This window comes from Pleurodeles waltl, chromosome 4_2, assembly GCF_031143425.1.
Source record: "Pleurodeles waltl isolate 20211129_DDA chromosome 4_2, aPleWal1.hap1.20221129, whole genome shotgun sequence".
Taxonomy (NCBI): Eukaryota; Metazoa; Chordata; class Amphibia; order Caudata; family Salamandridae; genus Pleurodeles; species Pleurodeles waltl.
The window spans coordinates 109,658,148-109,679,816 of NC_090443.1; the positions used below are offsets into that span (position 1 = coordinate 109,658,148).

The window sequence follows — 21,669 nt, forward strand, 5'->3', positions numbered from 1 at the left end:
TTTGCACCAGTCACTTAGGGTTGCATCCTTTATATTGTAAGGTATTGTATTGTATTGTATTGTAATCGTATTTATATAGCGCTTACTACCCCTGACGAGGCGTCGAAGCGCTTTTCGATGAGTAGCACGCTACTCCGGTATCCAACAAGAATTAGTGATGGATTAGTATAATTTAATAAGGAGTACAGTTTTAGTATTATTATGAGTTAATTTGAGTTGCGGATATGAGAGTTTGTTAGTTAGATTGACTGGAGTAATGGAGGGGTGGAGGAGGAAAGAAATCCAGAAGTGTTAATTGGGAGTATATCCTTCATTTACTCAATCCAAAGGCTTGGGATGAATAAAAGGGGGACGGAGGGGAAAGAGGATGTGGAAGGGTTAGGGAGAGCATAGTAGCAGGGTGAGATGAATGCAGGAGAATTTAGTAGGGTTGTGTGGGAGGTCACAGAGGTAGAGTGAGGTTTGGTGAGTTAGATGTGGAGGTGGAGGGAAGAGCTTAGGCAGAGGTATTTAGGAGATGAAAGTGGTCGAAGGGATTTGGGTATGGATATGAGTCAGAGTGAGAATGGAGGATAGTTTGATAGAGACATGACATAAGAGTGATGAGTAGATAAGTGTGATAAAATGAGAGCAGAAATTCATAGATATCTAGTATAACAACCCAAAAACCAGGAGCCATGCAATGATCCACAAACATGCCAGGCACAGAAACAACATATACACATACATACACATATATATATATATATATATATATATATTTATACACACACACATGAATACACACACATATGCACATACAATACATAATTAGAATCATGGGTAAAAAATACTTAGTCAGACAGGTTTAAAAGAGTGTGTGTGTATTTTATTGTTATGACAGTAGCAATACATATTTTCCAAAGAAACTATAAATAAATAGAAATACATATTTTCCAAAGAAACCATAAATAAATAGAAATATACGTATAATCTGAAAAAAATAATTATCCACATAGGCATATGCAGTTCATAGTTGTTTGAAAAAGGGGGTTATGAAGGAAAGAGCCAACTCTTGAGTAGTTTCCTGAAAACAAGAAAGTTATCTGTGGCTCTTATAGTTGGGGGTAATGAATTCCATAGTTTGGCTGCTTGGACGGAGAAGGATGTACCACCTACAGTCTTTTTCTTGTATGGTGGTGTTCTAAGGCGGGGTGCCAGTCTTGAGCGGAGGGTTCTTTGTTGGATGTATGTGGTAATTTTCTTTCTGATAAAAAGCGGTCCTGTTCCATGTATAGCTTTGTGGCAAAGTTTACCCTAAGCAGTCACATATATACTTCTTTTTATTCCCTATATCTGTCCCACGGGTTTGCTTGTTTGGAATACTCAGATGTCTGTAGGGAAATAGTTAGTGCTTCGTCTTGCTTACAGAGCCTGTTCTATGCGAATCTCCCATTTACTTTTGATGGATGTGCTTTTCTGAACGTTCTTTTGAGCTAGTTTTTTTATCGGGAGACTTGTGGGAGCATAGAATAGTAGAACATTTGTTAAGACCAATTGAATTTCGCTACATTTGTGCCTTTCAAATGCAAGCCACTGTATGAGAAAGATGACATTTTGAAAAATACCCTCCAAATCATACGCTAGTATGAAAACCTGCAAATTCAGTGTGTTAGAAATAACTACTGCGCCTAAACTGTGTATCTTGTGCCTATTTCAGAAATACACGTTTCCTTGATACCCATTTTCACTCTGCCTATTTTGCTGTAAGAATTGGTCTGTACCTGCTACTCAATGAAAAAACATTCTATGGTGCATCTTAGTTGTTTGCTGTGGGTACCTCGGGTTCTTGGAAAACTTACAAGCCCTATATATCCCTGCAGCTGAAAGGGTCTAGCGGATGTAATTGTATATTGCCTTTATCAATTGCCCATTGTGATTAAAATTGCCTTTTTTTCCTACTCATTTTCCATATTTCTTTATTTCAACACTTATTTTCCTTGTGAAAACCTTGAACCATCTACACATCACCCCTTGCAGATGTCAGAATTTTTGTCTACTTTTCAGAAATCTATAAAACCTGAAGTAGATTATATGCCCAAAAAATAGGAACAATAGTCTACCTCTTAGAAAAAGCCTGAAACAGTGGTACAAAATAATTGTTGTTTTATATTCAGCTCTGCATGCTCCTGAAAGCTGGGAAGACTGTAACTTTATTACAGCAAATGGTTTGTGAATGTCATTTTTAGGAAAAAACAAATACACATACATGGAGCACTTTTTCACGATATTCTTAAACTCCATTGTGCCTTATTTTGTCTATTTTCCCAGTCCGCTCCAGGGAATTCCACAAACCCTGGGCACCTTTAGAGTCCCCAGGATGTTGGGTAAAAAGGGAAACAAATTTGTATTGTGTATGTGGACAAAAAGTTATGGAGCAGCACATAGTCCAAAAAAGGCATAGCACTGGAAGAGGAAAGGCCTAGCAGTGAAGGGGTTAAAAACATGTTAATATTATCTTGGCTGGACTAAGGCATCACACATTTAGATGTACTAAAAGGTTCTCGGCAGAGGTTGTAACTGATAAAGAATGCTGCAGACTGAATGGTCTTGGGTTCTTCCAGTTGAACTAATTGTATTCAAGTCTATGCTTCTGGTACACAAAGCTCTTATCAATCAAAGACAAGGACCTTTAGCTACCAGATCTAGGTGGTAGAAGCCCGATAGATCCATACACCATTCAATATTGCAAATTCCCAAACCAAAATGTGTTGGGATTTGGGATATAGCTACTTGTTAACGTTCAGAACAGTTTTAAAAAACTGGCGTTTTCCCTTTAATTGATGCATCAGCTTTGTTGCCTTTTGCTCTATTGCCCACATTTTTGGATAGTACTATAGAAATTTCCAGTGTGGAAGTGCGCTATACACCCAAATACCTAATAATTGTAGGTAATTTTACATTCTGGAATTTTTCAGAAAACCTTTGGAATCCACAAAAGATAACTTCTCAGAACTAACGGTTACGACAGTTGTCCTGATACTATTTTCTGACTTATTTGGGTAACTTCATAGGGACCTCACTTTTTACTTGCTCCATGGTATCTTCACCCAGTAGTTAATCGTTTTTCCTATATGCCAATGCAGATGGCCTTTCCAGGTTCTTCCACTTAGAAAATGGGAAAGGTTAGTCTCATCCTCTTTCGTTTGGGGGTGGGGTGGGGGTTGTGTAAGGAAATGCCTCCTTGGCATGGTTTCCCCCTAACTTTATGCCTTTGCAGATGCTAAGTTATGATTTGAAAGTGTGCTGGGACCCTGCTAACCAGGCCCCAGCACCAGTGTTCTTTCACTAAACTGTACCTTTGTCTCCACAATTGGCACAACCCTGACACTCAGGTAAGTCCCTTGTAACTGGTACCCCTGGTACCAAGGGCCCTGATGCCAGGGAAGGTCTCTAAGGGCTGCAGCATGTCTTATGCCACCCTGGTGACCCCTCACTCAGCACATGCACACTGCTTCACAGCTTGTGTGTGCTGGTGGGGAGAAAATGACTAAGTCGACATGGCACTCCCCTCAGAGTGCCATGCCAGCCTTACACTATCTGTGGCATAGGTAAGTCACCCCTCTAGCAGGCCTTACAGCCCTAAGGCATGGTGCACTATACCACAGGTGAGGGCATAAGTGCATGAGCACTATGCCCCCACAGTGTCTAAGCAAATCCTTAGACATTGTAAGTGCAGGGTAGCCCTAGGAATATATGGTCTGGGAGTTTGTCAAGCACAAACTCCACAGTTCCATAATGGCTACACTGAAAACTGGGAAGTTTGGTATCAAACTTCTCAGCACAATAAATGCACACTGATGCCAGTGTACAATTTGTTGTAACATACACCCAGAGGGCATCTTAGAGATGCCCCCTGAATATCTACCCGACTTCTAGTGTAGGCTGACCAGTTTCTGCCAGCCTGCCACACACCAGACATGTTGCTGGCCACATGGGGAGAGTGCCTTTGTCACTCTGTGGCCAAGAACAAAGCCTGTACTGGGTGGAGGTGCTTCTCACCTCCCTCTGCAGGAACTGTAACACCTGGCGGTGAGCCTCAAAGGCTCACCCCTTTTGTTGCAGCACCCCAGGGCATCCCAGCTAGTGGAGATCCCCGCCCCTCTGGCCACTGCCCACACTTTTGGCGGCAAGGCTGGAGGAGATAATGAGAAAAACAAGGAGGAGTCTTCCACCAGTCAGGACTTGCCCCTAAGATGCCCTGAGTTGAGTTGACCCCTGCCTTTTAGAAATCCTCCATCTTGAGATTGGAGGATTCCCCCAATAGGATTAAGGATGTACCCCCTTCCCCTCAGGAAGGAGGCACAAAGAAGGTGTAGCCACCATCCAGGACAGTAGCCATTGGCTACTGCCATCCTGACCTTAACACACCCCTAAATGTAGTATTTAGGGGCGATCCAGAACCCAGGAAATCAGATTCCTGCAATTTACACAAAGAAGTAGGACTGCTGACCTGAAAGCCCTGCAGATACGACTGAGACAACTGACTTGGCCCCAGCCCTACCGGACTGTGTCCAGACTCAAAGAACCTGCACAGCGACGCATCCGACAGGGACCAGCGACCCCTGAAGCCTCAGAGGACTGTCCTGAACCCGAAGGACCAAGAAACTCCCGAGAACCACGGCAGTGTTAAAAAACAGCAGCAACTTTTCAACTTTTTAGCAACTTTTAAAGAACTCACTCTTCCTGCCGGAAGTGTGAGACTTCACCCTCTGCACCTGATGCCCCCGGCTCGAGCTCCAGAGAACTAACACCACAGAGAGGACTCCCAGGCGACTGCAACTCTGTGAGTAACCTGAGACAACCCCCCTGGACCCCCACAGCGACGCATGCAGGCAGGATCCAGAGGCTCACCCTGACCATGACTGCCTGGAACAAAGAACCTGACGCCTGGACCAAGCACTGCTACTGCAGCCCCCAGGATCAAAAGGAACCAAACTACAGTGCAGGAATGACCATCAGGCGACCCTTTGCCTAGCCCAGTTGGTGGCTGGCCTGAGAAGCCCCCCCTGTGCCATGCCTGCACCGCTAGATTGACCCCCGGGTCCCTCCATTGACTTCTATTGAAAACCTGATGCCTGCTAAGCACACTGCACCCGGCCTCCCCTGTGCCGCTGAGGGGGGTGTTTTTTGTGCCTGTTTGTGTCCCCCCCCTCCCCAGTCCTCTACAAACCCCCTCCCCCCCCTCTGAAGACTCAGGTACTTACCTGTTGGCAGACTAGAACCGGAGCACCCTTGTTCTCCATACGCGCCTATGTGTTTTGGGCCCTCCTTTGACCTCTGCACCTGCCCTGTGTTGCTGGTGCAGTGACTTTGGGGTTGCCTTGAAATAAATAAATATATATATATATATATATATATATATATGTTCGAGGGCATGTGTAGCTGCAGATAGACATGCTATGCATATCTCTTCCGACAACTAGTGTTGGGGTCGGTTCGAAGAAGTCTTTTCGGAGTCACGGGATCATGTGACTCCTCCTTTCGGTTACAGTGCGCATGGGCATCGACTCCAATGTTAAATTGTTTTCTTTCCGCTGTCAGGTTCGGACGTGTTTCCTCTTGCTCCGAGATTTCGAATCGGAAACCTTAGAAAATGAATTTTATTGTCGGGATTGTTTCGCTCGTCTTCCATCTAGCCTCGAACCAATAGTACAGTCAGAATATAGATTTCTCCTCTTTGGGCGCGTGCACCCGACTCTGGCTTTTTTGGGTCTACCTCGTGGAATCCTGATAGATCGGACTCCATTTCGATTCTGCCCTCGGTGCCACGCAAAGTTTCCCTATGCAGACCAACACCTGGTTTGTAACTTGTGTCTTTCGCGTACCACAGAGAAGAGGATTGTGAGGCCTGTCGATCGTTTTGATCCAAGAAGACCTTGAGCGATCGAAGAGCCTGAAGGTTCGAGATGGCGTCGAAGAGTACAGAGCATCTTGACGTCATGGAAGAAGAACAGGCGCAGACAGCAGTCTCCTTCTGAGGTACTGACTCGGAGCAAGAATCTGAAGAAGATACGCCTATTACTGCTGGCCAGCACATGAAGACGTGTGCCCCTACGCCCACACACAAAAAAGCACCGAAGGCCTTGGATACACCACTGCCGGAAGGCCATGGTTCAGCCTGAAAAAAGACTGTCGTCGAGCGACCTTCATGTTCGACGACGAAAACGGACACTCCTCCGTCCACTTCGATGTCGAGTAAGTTGGTTAAAAGTTCTGCCTCAGACTCCAGTAAGCGCCCTCACGCCTCGGAGTCGAAGCTTCGATGCCCTGCTTCGGAGCCGAAACAGCCGACTTCATGATCGGGACCGAAAAAGATTCAAACTTCGGAACTGAAGAAAGCCTCTTATACAGAGGAACAAGGACTTTCGAGACGACTGAAGCAAGCCTTGAAGCCAATGCAAGAATCTTCCATACTTTCTGATGAAGACACTTGAGATTCAGCCTATACTGGAGGTTATGGATGAAAAACATTCTAGAATCCATATACTCAAGGAGACCGGCAGAATTATTGCAGCACCTCCTTTAAAAACTAAAAGAAAGCTGGCTTTTCAAGAGGAATTAGACTCTGTTCAACTACCAGAAAAAATCCAAAAGCAAAAAGAGAAGCCAGTACCTGTCCCTACTTCTCCTCATCTTTCTTTTTCACCTCCACAAAATAGCCCACCACTGTTGCCTTCTCCAACGCGCTCACAATACTCTCATGGAGATACAGTAGATCCCTGGGATCTATATGACCCGGATTCTATTCCGGATAATGATCCTGACTTATCCACCTCCCAGCCTTCTCCACCAAAAGACACTACTGAATACACGCAGGTTGTTTCTAGGGCAGCTACTTATCATGGGGTGCTTATGCATTCTGAGCCCCCAGAGGAAGATTTCTTGTTCAACACGGTCTTCCACTCACTCTTGATACCAGTGCCTTTCCATGTTGCCTGGAATGGTCAAACATGCGGACCAAATTTTTAGTGAGCCTGTCAAAGCTAGAATAATTACTCCACAAATTGACAAAGTACAAATCTGCTCCTACAGACCCAGACTACATCACACACAAGTTCCTCCATATCCAGTGGTGGTGAGTGCGGCTAGAAAAAGGGCTAGTAGCCAATCTTCATGGGATGCTCCTCCACCTGATAGAGAGCATGAAGTTTGATGCCGCTAGCAAGAGTGGCCACACAAGCCGCCAACCAATGGCGAATTGCGAATTCGCAAGCACTTCTTGCCAGATACGTAGAGCCCACCGGGATGAGATGCAAGAACTCATACAGCACCTCACAAAAGAGCATCAAAAGAGAGCACAACAGGTAGTAGAAGAGGGCCAAGCTATAAGTAACAACCAGATAAGGTCTGCCATAGATGCTGCTGATACAGCAGCAAGGAGTGTAAATACTGCCATTACAATAGGAAGGCATGCATGGTTATGCTCTTCTGGTTTTAAACCAGAAATCCAACAGGCAGTACTTAACATGCCTTTTGATAAAAAACACTTATTTGGGCCTGAGGTCGATACGACCATAGAGAATCTGAGAAAAGGCTCAGATACTGTCAAAGCAATGGGAGCATTATACACCACATCGTATAGAGGCTCCTTTCGCAGGCCACAGTTTAGTGGGGGATTCAAACCACAATCCTCTGAAGCTTCTACCTCCCAAACAAAGCAGGGACAACAGCAGCAACAATATCAGAGAGGGGGGTTTAGAGGATCCTATGGAGGAGAATATTTTAGAAGCAGAGGCAAGTTCCAAGCCTCAAAACAAGCCACCACACCATCCAAACAGTGACTTCTTTCCCGCCCCTCCACCACACACATCTCCTGTGGGGGGGAAGACTACAACAATTCCACTCTTGTTGGCAAAATATCATCACAGACAATTAGGTGTTATCAATTATCCGCAGTGGCTATTGCGTATAATTGATCTCCACCCCCCCCCCAAACATTCCACCACGTTACCACAAATTGTCCCTAGAACACAACGTTCTGTTGCAACCGGAGGTACAATCTCTACTCCTAAAACAAGCAATAGAATTGGTCCCACATTCTTAGCAAGGAACAGGAGTAGACTCACTATACTTCCTCATTCCCCAAAAAGATGGCACTCTAAGGCCTATCCTAGATCAACCATACCAATCATGGGGAATGGAATTCCAATAAGAAGAAATTTCACATAAACCATTTAGAATTATTAGCCGTGTTTCATGCCTTGAAAGCATTTCAACCTCTTCTCAAACACAAGATTGTTCTGATAAAAACAGACAACATGACAACCATGTATTACCTCAGAAAACAAGGCAGGACACATTCATCTCAACTGTCTCTACTAGCCTAGACAAAATTGGAAATGGGCGATTCACAATCACATTCATCTGTTAGCAGAATACATTCCAGGAATACGCAATCACCTGGCGGATCTCTTAAGCAGAAATCACTAACAGACACACAAATGGGAGATTCACTTCCAGGTACTTCAAAAGTACTTTAAAAGTGGGGAACACCAGAGATAGACCTATTCGCAAACAAGCAAAAACGCAAAATGCCAAAACTTTGCATCCAGACACCACATCCCCTATCCAAGGGCAATGCTCTATGGATCAATTGGTCTGGGATTTTTGCTTACGCTTTTTCCCCTCTCCCGGTCCTTTCCTTTCTGGTCAACAAACTACGCCAGACATCTCTCACACATGATACTTATAGCCCCAACATGGGCACGTCAACATTGGTACACAACACTCCTGGACCTGTCTGTAGTACCCCATTCCAAACTCCCAAACAGACCAGGTTTGTTAACACAAAACAAAGGTCAAATCAGGCACCCAAACCCCACTGCCCTCAATTTAGCAATTTGGCTCCTGAAGTCATAGAATTTGGATACCTAGAACTTCCATCAGAATGTATGGAAGTACTCAAGCAAGCACGTAAAGCTACTACTAGACAATGTCATACTAGCAAATGGAAAAGATTTGTTTACTACTGTCAATCTAAAACATTGATCCACTTACAGCATCAATACAGGATACCTACTCCAGGGACCTACTCCATTTGCAAAAAAAAACTAATTTAGCTTTCTCATCCGTCAAAATTCACCTTACTGCAATATCTGCATACTTACAAACTATTCAACACACGTCTCTGTTCAGAGTACCTGTTATTAAAGCCTTCATGAAAGGATTCAAATGCATTATTCCATCTAGAACACCACCTGTTCCTTCTTGGAATCTAAATATCGTACTTACCAGACTCATGGGTCCACTGTTTGAACCCATGCACTCTTGTCAAATTCAATTTTTGATATGGAAGGTTGCCTTCCTTGTAGTTATTACTTAATTACGAAGAGTTAGTGAAATACAAGCATTCACTCTTGAGGAACCTTTTTCCCAAGTACACAAACATAAAGTTGTACTTAAAACAAATCCTAAATTTCTCCCAAAAGTAGTATCTCCTTTTCACATCAACCAAACAGTGGCATTGCCAATCTTCGTCCCACTGCCTGACTCAGTTGCAGAAAGAGCCCTTCATACTCTGGACCTCAAAAGAGCTCTTATGTACTATATAGATAAAACTAAAGATTTTAGGAAAACAAAACAACTTTTTGTTGCTTTTCAGCAAACACATAAAGGCAATCCTATCTCTAAACAAGGAACTTTTGATCACACCTAAAGTACATTCTACAAGAAAGAAAGTTACGTCTATGGCATTCTTAGGAAACATACCAATGGCTGATATATGTAAAGCTGCCACATGGTCAACTCCTCATACATTTACAAAACATTATTGTGTAGATGTATTTTCAAAGCAACAGGCCAATGTTGGCCAAGCTAACTTACGAACATTATTTCAAACAGCTTCAACTCTTACAGGCTAGCCACCGCTTATTTTTGAGGAGGATTAACTGCTTAGTAGTCTATACATATCATGTGTATCTGCAGCTACACATGCCATTGAATGGAAAATGTCACTTACCCAGTGTACATCTGTTCGTGGCATGTAGTGCTGCAGATTCATATGCACCCTCCCTCCTTCCCGGAAGCCTGTAGTTGTTTATCTATCATTTGTAGATACATGTGCATGGACATCTCTTTATATTCTTATACTCTAACACTCCTTCCTTCACCCTTTGCGTGAAAACAATCTAATAATGAAGTCGATGCCCGTGCGCATTGTAACCGAGAGGAGGAGTCACTCGATTTCGTGACTCCGAAAAGACTTCTTCAAAGAAAAACAACTTGTAACACTCCGAGCCCAACACTAGATGACAGAAGAGATATGCATAGCATGTGAATCTGCAGCACTACATGCCACAGACAGATGTACACTGGGTAAGTAACATTCTCCCTATATATGTGTGTGTGTGTGTGTGTGTGTGTGTATGTATGTATGTACATATATATATATATATATGTTCGATGGCATGCAGATACACATGCTGTGCACATCCCGCCATCTGGTGTTGGGCTCGGAGTGTTACAAGTTGTTTTTCTTCGAAGAAGTCTTTTCGAGTCACGAGATCGAGGGACTCCTCCCATTTCGGCTCCATTGCGCATGGGCGTCGAATCCATCTTAGATTCGTTTTTTTCCGCCATCGGGTTCGGACGTGTTCCTTTTCGCTCCGGGTTTCGGATCGGAAAGTTAGTTAGAATCTCAGAAAAATCGTCGGTATTGTTCGCGTTCGGTATCGGGTTAGTTATAACAGATCGACACCGACTTTTGAAGAGCTCCGGTGGCCCTTCGGGGTTTTTTCGATCCCCCGTCGGGGCCTGGTCGGCCCGGCCACGTGTCTCTTCAAGGCTGGTGGAACGGACCCCATTCCGCTTCTGCTCAAAATGCCATAACAAGTATCCGTATACAGATCAGCATCTGGTCTGTAACTTGTGTTTGTCGGCAGAACACAAGGAAGATACTTGTGAAGCCTGTCGAGCGTTTCGGTCCAGGAAGACACTAAGAGACCGAAGAGCAAGAAGACTGCAAATGGCATTGGCGCCGCCAGGACAAGAGCGTTTCGAGGAGGAAAAGGAAACCTTCTCCATCCAGGAATCGGACTCGGATGAGATCGATCCCGAAGAAACGCCGAAAATCGGGAGTAAGACGTCGAAACATAAAACTCACGAGAAGACCACAAAAGCCATGGGGACGCCACCGCCAATAGGCCATGGCTTAACCCGAAAAATAGGTGACCGATCATCGGCACCGAAAAAGGGCACGCTTGTGTCGAAGTCATCCGACTCCGTTCAAGATACCGCCACACAGCAATCTCGGGCCCGAGATAGCGGTTCCGAGCAAGTTCGGCACCGAAATGATTCGGCACCGAGAGGCAACGACGCCGAAAATAAAAAAGGTTTCGTCGGAACCTAAAAAAGTAGCTGAAAAGGTTTCGGTACCGAAACAACCGGCCTCGGAACCGAAATCAAGTTCCTACACAGAGGAACAAGGACTGTCCTCACAAATGAAAATACATAGATTTGGACAGGAATTGGAGACAATGGAGCCAGACTACACCCAAAGAAGGCTCCACATCCAAAAAGAAACAGGGAAGATCAGCACTCTCCCTCCTATTAGGATGAAACGCAAACTTGGCTTCCAGGAGAAAGACAAGCAGCCACAGGCAAAGGTGGCTAAACAAGTAAGCCCGCCACCGTCTTCACTACTATCGCTGCAAACATCACCGGTAGCCACTCCACCTATGATGCAATCCCCGACTCGTACAGGAATGAGTCAAGATGACCCTGACGTGTGGGACCTTTATGATGCGCCAGTGTCAGATAATAGTCCTAACTGTTATCCAGCTAGACCGTCGCCACCAGAAGATAGTACAGCCTACGCACAGGTGGTGTCAAGGGCAGTGGCATTTCATAATGTCAGCCTGCATGCAGAGCCCATTGAAGACGACTTCCTATTTAATACATTGTCGTCCACACACAGCCAGTACCAAAGTCTTCCCATGCTACCCGGAATGCTAAAACACTCCAAACAAGTGTTTGAGGAGCCTGTAAAAGGAAGGGCCATTACTCCAAGAGTGGAGAAAAAATATAAACCGCCACCAACAGACCCCGTGTACATCACACAACAGTTAACACCGGACTCAGTTGTAGTAGGGGCAGCTCGCAAGAGAGCGAACTCACACACTTCAGGAGATGCACCACCTCCAGATAAAGAAAGTAAAAAAATCAACGCAGCAGGCAAAAGGGTGGCGGCACAGGCAGCAAACCAGTGGCGTATTGCAAACTCACAGGCTTTGTTGGCCAGATACGATAGGGCTCATTGGTACGAAATGCAACACTTTATAGAACATTTGCCCAAGAAGTTCCTAAAAAGAGCACAGCAAGTAGTAGAAGAAGGACAGAGTATCTCCAACAATCAGATACGGTCAGCAATGGACACAGCAGACACAGCTGCTAGAACTGTCAACACAGCAGTGACAATAAGGAGACACGCATGGCTGCGTACATCAGGATTTAAACTGGAAATATAGCAAGCTGTGCTGAATATGCCATTTAACGGACAGCAGTTGTTTGGGCCGGAGGTGGACACTGCTATCGAAAAACTTAAGAAAGACACTGATACGGCCAAAGCCATGGGCGCACTCTACTCCCCACAGAGCAGAGGCACATTTAGAAAAACACAGTTTCGAGGGGGGTTTCGAGGGCAAAGCACAGAACCCACAACCTCACAAACAAGGCCCACTTATCAGAGCCAATATCTGCGGGGAAGTTTTCGGGGACAATATAGAGGGGGACAGTTCCCAAAAAGTAGAGGGAAGTTCCAAAGCCCCAAAACTCCTCAAAACAAGCAGTGACTTCCAAGTCACACATCCCCAACACAACACCTGTGGGGGGGAGACTAAGCAAATTTTACAAACATTGGGATGAGATAACAACAGACACTTGGGTACTGGCAATTATCCGGCATGGTTATTGAATAGAATTTCTCAAATTCCCTCCAAACGTCCCACCAAAAACACACAAAATGTCAAAACAACATATAGATCTTCTAGGACTAGAAGTTCAGGCATTGCTACAGAAAGAAGCAATAGAATTAGTACCAAACCAACAGAAAGGAACAGGAGTTTACTCTCTGTACTTTCTCATACCCAAAAAAGACAAGAGTCTGAGACCTATATTAGATCTCAGAACATTAAATACCTACATCAAATCAGATCACTTTCACATGGTGACATTACAGGGCGTAATCCCACTGCTCAAACAACAAGACTACATGACAACACTAGACCTAAAGGATGCATATTTCCATATACTGATACATCCTTCACACAGAAAGTACTTAAGGTTTGTATTCCAATGGGTACATTACCAATTCAAGGTGTTGCCATTCGGAAAAACAACTGCGCCAAGAGTTTTTACAAAGTGCCTAGCAGTCGTAGCTGCACATATCAGAAGGCAGCAAATATATGTGTTCCTGTACCTAGACGATTGGTTAATCAAAACCAACACGCTAGAACGGTGTTCACAACACACAAAGTATGTCATAGAAACCCTCCACAAACTAGGGTTCTCAATCAACTACACAAAGTCAGACCTTCTGCAACAATCAACACAACAAAAGGGATTGCCTCTCCAAGTCCACAAAGGGTTCAGGCATTTCACAATGTAATACATGCCATGTATCCAAAACACAAAATACAGGTCAAAATGGTGATGAAACTCCTAGGCATGATGTCCTCATGCATAGCCATTGTCCCAAAAGCAAGGTTGTACATGCGGCCCTTACAACAGTGCCTAGCATCACAGTGGTCACAGGCACAGGGTCAACTTCTGGATCTGGTGTTGGTAGACGGCCAAACATACACCTCGCTTCAATGGTGGAACAGTATAAATTTAAACCAAGGGTGGCCTTTCCAAGACCCAGTGCCACAATATGTGATAACAACAGATGCCTCCATGATAAGGTGGGGAGCACACCTCAATCAACACAGCATCCAAGGACAATGGGACAGTCCGCAAAAACAGTTTCACATAAATCACTTAGAACTATTGGCAGTATTTCTAGCGCTGAAAGCATTTCAACCCATAATAAGCCACAAACACATTCTTGTCAAAACAGACAACATGACAACAATGTATTACCTAAACAAACAAGGAGGGACACACTCAACACAGTTGTGTCTCCTGGCACAGAGAATATGGCATTGGGCGATTCACAACCACATTTGCCTAATAGCACAATTTATTCCAGGAATTCAGAATCAGTTAGCAGACAATCTCTCTCGGGATCACTAACAGATCCACGAATGGGAGATTCACCCCCAAATACTGAACACTTACTTCCAGAGTTGGGGAACACCACAAATAGATCTATTTGCAACAAAGGAAAACGCAAAATGCCAAAACTTCGCATCCAGGTACCTACAACATCAGTCTCAGGGCAATGCGTTATGGATGAGTTGGTCAGGGATATTTGCTTACGCTTTTCCACCTCTCCCACTCTCCCACTCCTTCCATATCTAGTAAACAAGTTGAGTCAAAACAAACTCAAACTCATACTAATAGCGCCAACATGGGCAAGACAACCTTGGTACACAACACCACTAGACCTCTCAGTAGTGCCTCATGTCAAACTGTCAAACAGACCAGATCTGTTAACGCAACTCAAACAACAGATCAGACACCCAAATCCAGCATCGTTGAATCTAGCAATTTGGCTCCTGAAGTCCTAGAGTTCGGACACTTAGTCCTTACACAAGAATGTATGGAGGTCATAAAACAAGCTAGGAAACCTACCACTAGACATTGCTATGCAAATAAGTGGAAAAGATTTGTTTTTACTGTCATAATAATCAAATTCAACCTTTACACGCATCTGCCAAAGATATCGTAAAATACTTATTACATTTGCAAAAGTCAAAGCTAGCTTTTTCTTCCATTAAAATACATCTTACCGCAATTTCAGCTTACCTGCAAATTACGCACTCAACTTCACTGTTTAGGATACCAGTCATAAAAGCGTTTATGAAAGGCCTAAAGCGAATTATACCACCAAGAACACCACCAGTTCCTTCATGGAACCTCAACATTGTCTTAACGCGACTCATGGGTCCACTTTTTGAGCCCATGCACTCTTGTGAAATGCAATACTTAACATGGAAAGTTGCATTTTCAATTGCCATCACATCTTTAAGAAGAGTAAGTGAGATTCAAGCATTTACCATACAAGAACCATTTATTGAAATACACAAGCATAAAGTAGTTCTACGGACAAATCCTAAATTTTTACCAAAAGTCATATCACCGTTCCACTTGAATCAAACAGTAGAATTATCAGTGTTCGTCTCACAGCCAGATTCTGTAGCTGAAAGAGCACTACATACATTAGACATCAAAAGAGCGTTAATGTACTACATTGACAGAACAGAACTAATTCGGAAAACAAAACAATTATTGCTTTCCAAAAACCTCATACAGGAAATCCAATTTCTAAACAAGGCATTGCTAGATGGATAGTTAAATGCATTCAAACCTGTTATCTTAAAGCAAAAAGAGAACTGCCTATTATACCAAAGGCACACTCAACTAGAAAGAAAGGTGCTACCATGGCCTTTCTAGGAAATATTCCAATGACCGAAATATGTAAGGCAGCTACATGGTCTACGCCTCATACATTTACTAAACACTACTGTGTAGATGTGTTAACAGCACAACAAGCCACAGTAGGTCAAGCAGTACTACGAACATTGTTTCAAACAACTTCAACTCCTACGGGCTGAACCACCGCTTTTGGGGAGATAACTGCTTACTAGTCTATGCACAGCATGTGTATCTGCAGCTACACATGCCATTGAACGGAAAATGTCACTTACCCAGTGTACATCCGTTCGTGGCATTAGTTGCTGCAGATTCACATGCGCCCACCCACCTCCCCGGGAGCCTGTAGCCGTTTAGAAGTTGATCTTGAACATTTGTAAATTTGTAAATATATTACTTTAAACTACATTATGTACATACATATTCACTCCATTGCATGGGCACTATTATTAGCATACACAACTCCTACCTCACCCTCTGCGGGGAAAACAATCTAAGATGGAGTCGACGCCCATGCGCAATGGAGCCGAAATGGGAGGAGTCCCTCGATCTCGTGACTCGAAAAGACTTCTTCGAAGAAAAACAACTTGTAACACTCCGAGCCCAACACCAGATGGCGGGATGTGCACAGCATGTGAATCTGCAGCAACTAATGCCACGAACAGATGTACACTGGGTAAGTGACATTTTCCATATATATATATATATATATATATATATATATATATATATATATATATATATATATATATATATATATATATATATATATATATATATATATATATATATATATATATGTGTTTGATGGCATGTGTAGCTGCAGATACACAGGCTGTGCATTATCCTGCCATCTAGTGTTGGGCTCGGAGTGTTACAAGTTGTTTTTCTTCGAAGAAGTGTTTTCGATTGACAGGATCGAGTGACTCCTCCTCTTGGGTTCCATTGCGCATGGGCATCGACTCCATTGTTAGATTGTTTTCTTTCCACCGTCGGGTTCGGACGTGTTTCCTTTTGCTCCGAGATTTCGATTGGGAAAACTTTGTAAAACTCTTTTCGTCGGTAATGTATCAATTGGGTTTATAATCTTCCATTGACAGAGAACTACCATCGGGAAAATAACTTTGTTCGCCCTTCGGGGCCCATGCGCCCAACTCTGGCCTATTCGGAGCGACCACATGGAAGCCTCATGGATCGGATTCCATTCCGATTCTGTCCTCTGTGCCACGCGAAGTACCCGTACACAGACCAGCATCTGGTTTGTAACCTCTGCCTTTCCCCAGACCATCGGGAAGAGAACGGCGAGGCCTGTTGATCCTTCCAATCTAAAAAGACTCTTAGAGACCGAGGATTAAGAAGACTCAAAATTGTGTTGAGGAGCGGTGAACATCTCGACGTAGAAGAGGAAGAATTGATGCAGACCGCAGTCTCAGTTTGAGATTCCGAGTCCGAGCAGGAATGAGACGAAGACAGAACAGTCACAGCAGGACAACATGTGAGTACGTCTGCCCCTGCACCCTCTCAATATAAAAAGCACAAGTCCACTGTCGGAGGGCCATGGCTTTGCCCGAAAAAAGACTGTTGGTGACCAACTTTACAGTTCGGCACCGAAAAAGGCCACTCCTCCGAAAACATCAGAGACAACAAAGAGCTCAGTTTTTGACTCAACTAAAAACCACTTTTCGGAGTCGAAAATTAGAAAGCCAGTTTCGTAGCCGAAACCTTCATCTTCCTCATCTTTAATCAATCCCGAAAAAGCATGCTTCAGAGCCGAAAAGACAAACTTACACAGAGGACCATGGGCTTTCAATGAGACTTAAAGAAAGCCACAAAACCTCTGAAGAGGAGTTAAAGGTACAACCAGTTCTAGAAATTATGGATGAAAGGCAATCCAGGATCCACATCCATAAGGAAACAGGGAGAATTCTGACAGCACCTCCTTTAAAAACAAAGAGGAAGCTAGCTTTTCATGAGGAATTGGACACTATGCAGCCTCCAGCTAATGTGCCAAAGCAGAAGGAGAAACTACCACCTCCTCAATTTTCTCCTCCTCACTCTCCTCCTCATTCTCCACACCTACCTACCTACTCCTACACCAGTGCAATCACCCACTCATTCTTATGATTTACAACAGGACAATGTGGATCCATGGGATCTTTATCACCCAGATCCCAATCCAAGTAATGATCCAGACAGCTATCCCTCTAAACCATCACCACCTGAGGATAGTACTGTCTATAACCAAGTCATAGCTAGGGCATGCACAGAGCCCCTAGAAGGGGATTTCTTATTTAACACCCTATCCTCAACACATTCTAGGTATGAATGCCTCCCCATGCTCCCAGGCATGATAAAACATGCAGATCAGATCTTTAGTGAACCTGTGAAAGCACGCATCATAATACCTAGGATAGAGAAGAAATGTAAACCTGCACCCTCTGACCCTGATTATATCACCCATCAGGTACCTTCTGATTCTGTGGTAGTTAGCGCTGCCATGAAGAGAGCAAATAGTCAGTCATCAGGAGATGCACCCCCTCCTGATAAAGAGAGCAGGAAATTCGATGCTGCAGGGAAAAGAGTTGCGTCCCAGGCAGCTTGTCAGTGGAGAATAGCCAACTCGCAAGCATTATTAGCTCGCTATGACAGAGCCCATTGGGACGAGATGCAAGACATAATACAGCATCTCCCTAAAGAACACCAGAAAAGGGCACAAAAAGTAGTGAAGGTAAGGGCAAGCCATCAAATAAGATCTGCCCTAGATGCAGCAGATACCGCTGCTAGGAGTGTCAACACTGCAGTCACTATACACAGACATATATATATATATAGAAAACATTACGTGGAGCACCACAAAGTGGATAATTAGACTTAAGAGCATAGAATTAGGCATGAATGTAAATCATGAAATGCACCATTTTTTATAAGTGTATAATCATTATTATCTGCTATGTGATTAAAATTAAGGGATGTATTTTGGATCAAATCATCGAGATAAAATCATGTACATTGATATTCTAGGATGTATTCATTGTCGAATTTAATGAACAAAGATTCTAATAGCACAATAGGAGGTCTGCATGTGTTCCTTTCTTTGAATGACTTTTTCTCTGATCTCTTATATAACCTCTTCACAGGGGCATAGGACAGGACATCTTTTACACATATTGAGCCACTTAACACTGGTACATCTTAATATAGTTGTTAAGGTGTGATGTTTACTTATTCAATTTTATCACTAGACGGTGGCATAAGGTGTCCAAGATTTGGATATGTATGTTTTGATCTGGTCAGTGGCAGCCTGGGGTTGTATTTCATTTTTTTAATACATATGTTTGTAAGAGATATAGGTTTATTTTTTTCCTAATTGGGCCATCTATTTGCTAAAGCATTTTATTATTGCATTAATACAACGGTGATTACAAGTTTCCATCTATTTATGAACAATTGGATTGATTGATTACCAGTTGGGTGATGATTTAATAATTTGTGTTTGAAGATTGACGATTATTGAAAGATGGCGCAAGTCTTAAGTCCTGAGTTGCCGTAACAAAGCGATCTCCTGTCTACATGTAAGCGCTGTGTTTTTTCTTCGACTTTGATTGATTTTGGTCGATAATCAGTACCAAAAAACATCACCAACTATTTAAAGATGGCGCGCATAATGGAATGGGACATCAAACAACGCGTGTATGGGAATATGTGATTGCGTTGTGTATGAACGATCAGAGCAGTTGTGAATGAATTGGGACTTCCTGTTAGAGGATGTTTTAGGGAATCCTGCCCAGAAGGTTTGTGATTATATAAAGAAGGCACTTATAATAATAAGAGGTTTGTACTAACAACGCGTTTGCCTGTGAGCATGCAATTATGGTGCTTCTTCTTTTTTTGAGGTTGGTTTCTGAAGATTCTAGATACTTCAGAATAATTCTATAGATTTTGAAAGATGTGGTGGATAAGAGTTGATGTGTCATTACTAAAGAAGTTACAAAAAAATGGCGCCTATAATGGTGAATGGGACATTCAACGACGCGTGCACAGAAATACATGAAATCGCTTCGTCCGTCTTCTATTTCTAACTCCTATATGAAAGCGCTTGATGGCAATTACAAGCTGTTTGGCGGTTATAGGACATGCCAATGGTTTTCTACGAGACTTTGGATCCCATCAAGGTAAAGCAAATAGACGCTTATGTTTGTTTTTCTATAAATATAGTTGAGACATTTAACTAAGGCTTTTGCTGTTTTCTGATATTCATATTAATACAGTATGGCAAGTAACAACAAATGTTAATTGAAATATTTGAGAGATAATATATAGCTACATAAGGACGTTTAAGAGGGGTATTTGAGACACAACACTGTATACTTATGTGGTTCTTTTCTGATTCATTGTAGGAGGGTCTCATTTGAGAGACTGGAGTACTATTGGAAGAGCTGACCTTTCTTCATGGTTGAAAGATTGTGGGCATGGCCATGGAGAACATTTGTTATATAGCTAAGTTCATTTATGTAGGTTGGTGGTACTTTTGAGTTGAATATTTTGGAGTATTACATACTATTAGTATATTGTGATGGAGTGGTATATATATTTCTATATTTGCAGTGACCCTGTGATACTTGTTGGAGCTAAATCATCATCAAATAGGTATTAAAACATCTCTCTAAAGACTCATGGTAGTGTGGGTCTTTACCATCTATAACACTGTCTCTCTGTTCCAAATCTTAATATTAGGGATTATGAATACTCTTTCCTTTTATGTTGGGTCATCTTCTTCCTGTTTTTTTCTTTACTTCACTTGTTATTTCGTTGTTGGGTAATTTTTTGTTGGCATGTGGACATACACATTTCTTGGTGATGGTTCTAGTGTGTGGCATATCTCTCTGGACACGTTCTGTTGGTTACTAATATTAGGTTTATATTGGTACAGTTGTGTACCAACTTATTTGGAAAACTGTTCATGGTCATTGATAATTTATAATTATGTTGTGTATAAGACTATTTAATTACTTCTTGTTTGTCTAATCAGTCTTGAGGAAGTCCGGCACAGGACGAAGCACGTGTCGGCTGAAAGCATGAATGCCCTTGGATGAGCTGACCTTGGACTCAATTGTCTTTTTGACTGAATTTTACAGCCACACGCATGATTGTTCTTGGATGATCTCATTTTGGACTCAACTGCTTACTTTTACTTTGGTACTTTATATTTGGCATATGTGGTTTAGGAGTTTAATATGTAGTTTTTGGTTTAAACAGGTTTGTTTTTAATGTTGGGGAACGATTTGTTCACAAGGGAGGCAATTTGTATTAGAACTGTTATCTATATATTAAAGTTTCCTTTTTCTTACTGAATATTTGCCACATACTAGTCGTATGATTTGTTTATTGTTTTGTGTACAAATGAAAATTTGCTATATTAAATTGCCTAAAGGTCCTTTTAATCCATTGATTTAGACAATGAATTACTTGTATATTTGTGTGCTCCACATAATGTTTTCCATACATTTGTATTTTCTGGTATAGGCGTGGTCCCATTCCAGTGTACGTATTTGGCAACAGATATGTTTATTTGTGTTTGAGCACCTTTTGCATACTTATGATAAATTACAGGAAGATGCGGCCATTTTGATGGTCATTGCTGCCACATTTATATTACACTATACGCAGACATGCATGGCTCCGATCTTCTGTATTCAAGCCAGAAGGCTGTGTTGAACATGCGGTTTGACAAAAAACATATTTCTGATGGATAGAACCTACCTGTGGATTCCTCACCTTATGAATTCACCCTTGTGCCAGCATCCGACGAAAATCATCTTCCCAGCTCTCCACGTCGAAGAGGACGTCACAATTGCACGGCTCCACGCGACTCCATCTGATGTCACTGTGCCAATAAGAGGTCTTCGCTGGTGTGCTGATGTCCGTTCCCTTTTTTCCGTGCCTTCGATGCTAACGGTTTTCTCCTAGCTCTCGCTTCTGTTGGAGGTTTCATCTTGTTGCTCTTTGTAATTACAGTGTCTCCCCCTAGGAAGTCCGGTTTCAAGCCTTGCAGAATGTGGGGGTCGCATGTCGGTCACTGAACCTCATGACGATTGT

At 42.9% G+C, this 21,669-nt stretch overlaps 1 protein-coding gene across 1 annotated transcript in view; it reads left to right on the forward strand.

Annotated features, from left to right (window-relative positions):
- Nucleotides 1-21,669, forward strand: part of CERS5 (ceramide synthase 5) — a 659,392-nt gene that overhangs the window by 182,036 nt on the left and 455,687 nt on the right. The gene's annotated exons all lie outside the window — the stretch shown is intronic.